Here is an 8,228-nt window from a genome sequence, read left to right on the forward strand (position 1 = left end):
ATCTTCTTTTGGTAATTTCTACATTTCTGAAGGATTTCTTTTTTCACTTTGATTTTTCACTTAATATTTGGCTCAATAAGGATAATTTCTGTTTTATAGATGGATAGTAAAGCTGGCAGGTACACGGGGGAAGGAGGGGCATGGGTTGTCTTGGGACATAGTAAAACCAAAGAGCAGTTAAAAATCCCTAAAGCAGCTAAAAGCATTTGGGTCAGGCCCACTTTGTGAACACAGGAACTGCTGTCTGATCAAACTCTCTAACTGGCATCATCACAGACCTGGAGAAGGCTGGACTGCCCTCCAAAGAGAAGCTCCAGCAGGAACAAAGGGTTGTGATAAGGACATGAAGGTGGACACCAAATGATTCAAACTCTTCTCCTTGGCAATGCCAGAGCACTAGACTCTTATCTAGTAGAAAGTCCCACATGGTGGCAACTTGGAAGAAAATCTTGAAGATAACTCTGCAAAGACAAGAGTCCTCATCTCCGTTCCAGGAGTCAGCCCACATTGCTGCCTGAGACATGTACTCTCAGCTCTCACCACCTCTGGAGAAGCCTGTGTTCTCTTGAACACAGAGTTCTGTTTCCTTCCTCATAATCTGTAAATAAAGCTGTTTTACTTAACTATTCATCTCCTCCTGAATTCTTTTCTATCAGGGAAGGTGACATACCCAAAAAGCCTGGGTAAGATCTAGGACTGACTCACTGAGGTCCAAGAGGTAGTATAGCAGGTAAGGTGCTTGCCTTGCACGGTTGATCCAAGTTTGATCCCTGGCACCCAGATGATCTGCAGGAGTGATACCTGAGTGCAGAACCAGGAGTAAACACTGAGCATCACTGGGTGTGACCTAAAACTTTAACCTGAGTCCAAGTTTCTCCAGAAATCAGGTGGCAGATCTTTCCTACACTGTGCAGAGCAAGTGGACTTAAGGTACAGATTGATGGCTTCCTTGTGAGGATGTTGAGGCATGAGATCTGGACTGTGCAAGGACTCATAGCTGACTCACCATAGATCTCGATTTCCCCAGCCACTTCCTGGGCAATGAGGTTGCCAGAGAGGGAAGCGGCAGACACCCGTCGAGGCTGCACTCTCCCCTCCCCTCATCACATAAGTCACCTGCAAAAGCTGCACGCTCCCCTCCCTGCATCACATAAGTCACCTGCAACAGTAGGACTTCGTTCCTCCTTCCTCTGTCCCCCAACGAGAGAGTATGCCAAGAGTACCATTGACATTTGGCTTGGTATTCCTATAATTTAAAAATCATTGCAAAAAAATAGAATTTATGAAAAAAGTTGCCTCGGGGAGTAGTGAAGATCCTAGTTTTATGCTACTTCTGTGTCTTTTCACCCTCTGAGTTATTTCCTGTTTAAAGGTATACGCTGTTTTCACAGTTGTCATCATTCCACCACATCTTATTTTTCCAGTCGGTCTTCCACCTCTTACAGCCACCATCTTGTCTAATAATTGCACCGTGAACATGTATGCATTCTTTATCCACTTGAAAATTTGACTTCAGATTGTTCATCAATATATTTAATTCGTTGAAATAGACAATATTCATTCCAATTTAAGTTTTTTCCCTTAAGTTACATAAGAGAACTACTTGGTCAGAGAGGTAAGTTGCTGCAACGTTTTCCATTCAGACGGTCCTGCTCCTTTGGAAATGGTGCACCAATTTTCCCAGCTACCTGGAACTTTTTTGTTCCTCACATACATCTTCATTGGCATCATGTGTTAAAAATATTTTTCATCTTTGATAACGGAGAAACTTCTTTTAACTGCATTTTATTTTCTAGTTTTGTTTTTGGTTCCACCTGGGGGTGCATGGGGATCACTCCTGGTGGGCTCAAAGGACCATGTGTGGTGTTGGGCATTGAACTCGAGTTAGAGGTGTGCATAGCAGGTGCCCTACCTGCTGTACTATCTCTCCAGCCCCTAATTCCATTTGATTTTTAAGGATATTGAATTATTTCCTCTAAGTTTGTCACCTCATCGTATTTACTGCTTGCATTGTCTGCATGGCTTTGCCACTTTGGTATTTTCCTACCAATTTGAACAATCTGATATTCTTAGAAGTTTGGCTTTTTTGCTTGAATTATTATTTGAACAACGTTTCAACTTTTCAGTACAGCTCTTTATTTCCCCTCCATGCCTATAAACTCTAATTTCCTTTAAACATCATTGTTTTATGTCCTCTTTTTATTACTCCATTTGAAAATGTTTAAATCATTCTTGACTTTACATCTCTGTGTTTTGTGAAGAGAGCATCCAGTTGTATCCTGTTGTTAATCCACCATCACTGTCTTCCCGTTGTTCATCGATTTGCTCGAGCGGGCCCAGTAACGTCTCCATTGTGAGACTTCTTGTTACTGTGTTTGGCATATTGAATACTCTCGATAGCTTGCCAGGCTCTCCAAGAGGAACGGAGGAATCGAACCTTGCTCAGCCAGGCTGGCTGTGCGCAAGGCAAATGCCCTACCACTGTGCTATCACTACAGCCCAATCCACCATAAATTATTAGTAAATTATATAATCATCATGTATTATTTTATAGTATATTATCTTATATCTGTACCATCTAATTTCACTGACTTGACACAAATTTACTATAGACATACTATTTTAAGACTTTATGACTTTGCTTTTTCCCATCTGGAAAAGCTCACATTCTCTCTTTTTTTATTGATTTTTTTACTCTTTTATTTATTTATTTATTTATTTATTGCTGTTTGGGTCACACTCAGCGATACTCAGGGGTTACTCCTGGCTCATGCACTCAGGAATTGCGCCTGGCGGTGCTCAGGGGACCATATGGGATGCTGGAAATCGAACCTGTGTCAGCCATGTTGGCTACGTGCAAGGCAAACGCCCTACCCCCTGTGCTATCACTCCAGCCCCACTCTTTTTTTTTTATGAATTTATTTATTGAAACATCGTGAGAACAGTTACAAAACTCTCGGGTTGAAGTCTCGGTCATACAATGATCAAACACCCATCCCTTCACCAGTGTACATTTTCCACCACCAAGAACCCCAGTATACCCCCATCCCCCCCTGTCCCTACCTGTGTGGCAGATAATTTCCACATTACTCTCTCTCTCTACTTTGATTACATTCAATATTTTGACACCAGTCTGACAATTATTATTTGGAATTTTTCCCAAACACTCAGACCTGCCAAAAAGGCAACATTAGACAATTTGTTTTTTGTGCTGATAATGAATAGCATATGATTATGAATAGCATACTATAGTGGCCGCGCAATCTTGGAATATTAAAATTTATAATTAAGTTTGGAGAGATTTCTGCCAAAAGCTGCTGGGTTCCGAGGTTTATTTATGTGTCTCTGGGATTGTGACCATTGAGGAGCTTAATAAGTAGTCAGAGGGACCATTCCTGGGTGGCATCTCGGGGTCTCATCGTGGTGGGGGAGGAGAAGGACCGACTTCACCCTATCCTGTGAGGCCCCGCGAAGCTCACATTCTCTAGAGCACGGAAATATCTCTCTTTCCACTCACAGTTCTCTCAGTAAATTTCTTTCAATAGAAAGATTTCGCTTTATTAATAAAATGAAATAAAACGTATTGCCTTATATTTAACAAGATTTTATAATGTGCTTTTAAGTTTAGATCTATATTTGTGGAGAAAGGGCTTTGGAAAGTCAACACTGGTCTTGTTTCCTTCTGGAACAGTCATAGCTGCTTGTGATGAAGATGGGCTTGCATTTGGGATGGACTTGGAGTGGGGAACATGTACTACTAAACCCTCAAAGCCTACTGAAAGGGCATGGAAACCTCACATGACTTTGGAATCCCCAAAGGGATGGGCTCCGGGCTATGGAATGGGCTGGACCCCCTCAAATAGTTTACCCCCCAGCACATGTGGCAGTGCTGGCCACATCATGGTTGTGGCTCTGTCTTCTCCTGCCATCCATGACTCTTACCTGACTTTATGCTTCACTGAGTCTGACGCAGGAGCTCCCAGGGAGCTCTGCCTGTCCCTGCCTGGGTGTGGGGAATTTCGTGGGGCTGCCTGGTCTAGGGGTAGAGCTTCCACAGTATTATTTCATGTTCTGGTTCCTCATGCTGTAGATGAGTGGGTTGAGTGTACTGGTGAGGACCGAGTAGAAGACGGCACCAGGTGGCCCTCCACTGGGGAGCAGCAGCTGCACGTAGGCCAAGCTGCTGGTGCTGTAGAACAGGAGCACGGTAGCCAGGTGGTAGGAGCAGGTGGAGAAGGCTTCACAGTGGCTGGTGACAGAGCAGATGCTCAGCACCGTGGCCAGGATGTGAACATTAGGAGAGGCCGGTGAGGGTGAAGCTGCTCGTGATCATGCAGCCATTGGCCACAAAGCCCATGGCCCTATGGGCATTGGCCTGCCTCACGAGTGGGCAGATGTCACAGAAATGGTTGATGACATTAGGTTTGCAGAATGGCAGAAAGAAGGTGTTGGCTGTGTGGAGAGCAGAGAAGAGAATCCCGCTGCCCGAGGCTGCCTCTACCAGCCAGACGCAGCCCGAGTGCTCATGACCACTCCGTACATCAGGGACTTGTAGATGGCCAGACAATGGTCATAAGCCATGGATGTGAGAAGGAAGCACTCGGTGGACCCCAGGCAGATGAAGGCAAAGAACTGGGTGGCGCAGGTGGGGAGGGAAGTCTCCCCTGAGCCTAGCACAGTGGCTAGCAAGGTGCTGGGTAGTGAGTGGATGTGGAGAGAGGTCCACTACAGACAGTCTCTTGAGGAGGTACATGGGTGTGTGCAGGCTGGTGTCCAGTGTCACGGTAACCAGGATGGACACATTGCCCAGCAGGGCCACCAGGTAGACGAGAATGAAGGTGGTGGCACTAAGCAACTACAGCTCAGGCACAGCTGAGAAGCTGCAGAGGAAGATGCACACGACCATGAGGTTGGCCATGTCCATCAGGCAAGGAGGCCTCAAAGTGGTGGCTGCGGTACTTGACAAGCAGGGGCCAGTGAGCAGAGTGGGGAACTGGATACAGAGCACAGACACCTTCCCAAAATCTGGGACATTACTGCCTATGTCGGCCTGGCTGGGGCCATCTGTAGAGACCGATTGTGTCCAGACACTCAGATGCTTTTCAACAGAACTCGTGGTTTCAGGTTTTAAAAAGTAATTGCACTGATATTTTCTAGGGCTTCCCAAGCAGTGCTTGGAGGCCTGGGGATTACCCCCAGCATTTCTGCATCTCGAGGTCCAGCCCAGCTTGGGGAACCATGGGGTGTTGGGGACCAATCGAAGATTGGATAGCAGCGTGACAGGTGCCTCGCCCCTGCCCTGGCTCACACCCCCATTTATTTGATTTGAGGGAAGAGACTCTCAGCTGTACCTCGGTGCCTTGGAGTCACATCTCTGGAACCTGCATTTCTTCATGTGAAACCAGGGCAGTGCGAGAGATTAGTGGGGCACTGCTTTGGGAGCAGGAGGCCAGGGTTCAATCTTGCATGTCACATGGTCTCTGCAGCATCCACAGGGGATGAACCCTGAGCCAGGACTAGTTCAGCTAAAGCAAACTAAAATGTATGTTTAGGTGATCAGTTAATATAGTGCTTAGTACACCTGCCCTGCACACAGCTGACCTTGGTCGGATCCTGGCACCATATTGTCCCCACCCTGTCGAGAGTGAATCCTGAGCATCACTGGGTGTGGCCCCACCTTATCCTTCAAATAAACTTTTAAAATCTCTTGCAAGCTGTAAAACTCCGTGAAGTGTTTTTAGGGGATCTCCATTGTTTACTCTGGAGCCAGGCTTACTCTTGGTGATGCATGGCAGGCCATGCAGGCAGTCCTAAGCACTCCTGTGCCCTTCCAACTTGTATGAGTCATCCATGCATACAGCATCATATGTCAGACAGGGCCGTGTCCTCATATGCACCGGTGCACACCAGCAGAGGAGGCGACCAGAAACGCTGGTGCCACCACAGGCAACAGCTGAGAGATCTGCATGGGCAGAACTGGGCTCTAGGCTTGTCAAAGGGCCATGTGAACCCCATTTCTTCCCTGCAGGCATCCAGGTAACAATATTCTGATCCCAGCCACGGAGTCCTCAGAAGACTGAAGACTAATCCTCACACAGCCCTAAGCATCCCAGGGGCCTGATGCTACCTTGGGCATCTAGTTCTGCCAAATTGGGACCCCACCTAGAAAGACCCAACTGTTCCAGAACATCCCACAACATGGAAGGAATGTATGTTGCCACCCATGTTGGTGGATTTTATCTTGTGTTTTCCTTTCCCCTACTGTGACGGGCAGTTGTGTTCATAGCTCCCATTCTTCTGCAACATGTTGTTTCTTTTTAAAAATTTTTTTCTTTATCGAATTACCGTGAGATACAGTTTGAGATACAAAGCTTTCATGTTTGAGTTTCGGTCATACAGTGATCAAACACCCATACATTCACCATTGTACATTTTCCATCACCAAAAACCCAGTATCTCCCCATCACAACTCTTCCCCTACCTGTGTGTGCTTGGGTTTCCACAATACCCTCTCTCTACTTTGATCACATTCAATATTTTGATCCCAGTCCCACCACTATAACTTGGAATTTTCCCGCCACCATTCATACCTGCCAAAAAGGAAATGCTAGAAAATTTATTTTGTACTGCTTGTTATGAATAGCATAAGATGCTGTGGCCACATGCTCCTGGAATTCTAAAATTTTAGGTAATTAGGGTCTGGAGAGATCTCTGCAGTGAGCTGCTCGTTTCGGAGATTCTTTTGTGTGTCTCTGGATCATGGCCATTAAGGACCTTATTAAATAGTAGCCGGAGGCAGTTTGTGGGTGTCCTTTCATGATCCCATCGGGGCAGGGGGGTGAGAGCGACCGGATCATCCCCTATCCCATGAGCCTGGCCTTTGCCGTTACTGCTCCAGTGTACCTGGGCTTCTCACTGGGTTCTGGGAGATGGCAGCTGCCGGGATTCCTAGGCACAAGTTTGCTCCTGTCTGGAATAGCCCAGTGAATTCAGCCTGGTGCAAAGTCTGGAGGCATCTCTGCAGTGAGCTGCTCGGTTCTGAGATTCTTCTGTGTGTCTAAAATTTTTTTCTTTGGAGAAAATTTTCATTATTTTTGTCGTACTTCTTTTTTTCATTTTTTGATTTGATTTTTGTTGACTCTGGCAAGATTTATTTATTGCTTGTTTGTTTTTTGCTTTTTATTTTGTTCTTTTTTTAATTTTTATTAGTGAAACACCATGAGGTACAGTTGTAGATGTACAAATTTTTGTGCTTGGGTTTCAGTTATACAATGATTGAGTACCCATCCCTCTACCATTGCCCTTTCTCCACCTCCAATGCTCCCAGTATCCCTCCCATCCCAATCCCCCCTCCACCCCCCCCATCTCTGTGGCAGGGTATTCCTTTTTGTTTTCTCTCCCCTTTTGGGTGCCGTGATTTGCAAAAGAGGCATTGAGTGGCAATCACGTTCCGTCTATAGTCTACTTTCAGCATGCATCTCTCATCCCAGGAGGATCCTCCCAACACACTTTATTTGGCGATCCCTTCTCTATCAGAGCTGTCCTTTCCCCTAGCATGTATGGCTGGCCTCCAAGCCATGGAGTGAACCTCCTGGTACTTATCTCAGCTATTCTTTGGAGTTAGTCTCCTATTTTGTTACTTTATATTCCCCAGATGAATGCAATCTTTCTTTGTCTGTTCCTTTCTTTCTGACTCATTTCACTTAGCATGATACTTTCTATGTAGTACCACCTGTATGTAAATTTCATGACTTCATCTTTTCTAATAGTACTACATAGTACTGTATTGTGTAGATGTGCCAAAATTTCTTCAACCAATCATCTGTTCTCAGGCACTCGGGTTTTTTCCAGATTTTGGCTATTGTGAATAATACAGCAATGAACATAGAAATGCAAATGCCATTTCAACTGTACTTTTTTGCCTCTCTGGGATATATTCCCAAGAGTGGTATTGCTCAGTCAAATGGGAGCTCAATTTCTAATTTTTTGAGAATAGTCCATACTGTTTTCCAAAAGGGCTGAACCAGTCGGCATTCCCACCAGCAAGGAAGGAGGGTCCCTTTCTCGCTACATCCACTCCAACACTGGTTGCTTTTGTTCTTTTAGATGTGGGCCAGTCTCTCTATGGTGTGAGATGATATCTCATTTTTTTTTTATAAGTGAGACACTTCATGAGGTACAGTTGCAGACTTACAAATTTTTGTGCTTGGGTTTCAACTATACAATGA

General features: G+C 45.3%; 1 pseudogene; it reads right to left on the reverse strand.

Annotated features, from left to right (window-relative positions):
• Positions 1–529: 529 nt before the first annotated feature.
• Positions 530–4,918, reverse strand: LOC130044473 (olfactory receptor 12-like; annotated as a pseudogene).
• Positions 4,919–8,228: the final 3,310 nt, after the last annotated feature.

This window comes from Sorex fumeus, unplaced genomic scaffold (genome assembly GCF_029834395.1).
Source record: "Sorex fumeus unplaced genomic scaffold, SorFum_2.1 ptg000122l, whole genome shotgun sequence".
Taxonomy (NCBI): domain Eukaryota; kingdom Metazoa; phylum Chordata; class Mammalia; order Eulipotyphla; family Soricidae; genus Sorex; species Sorex fumeus.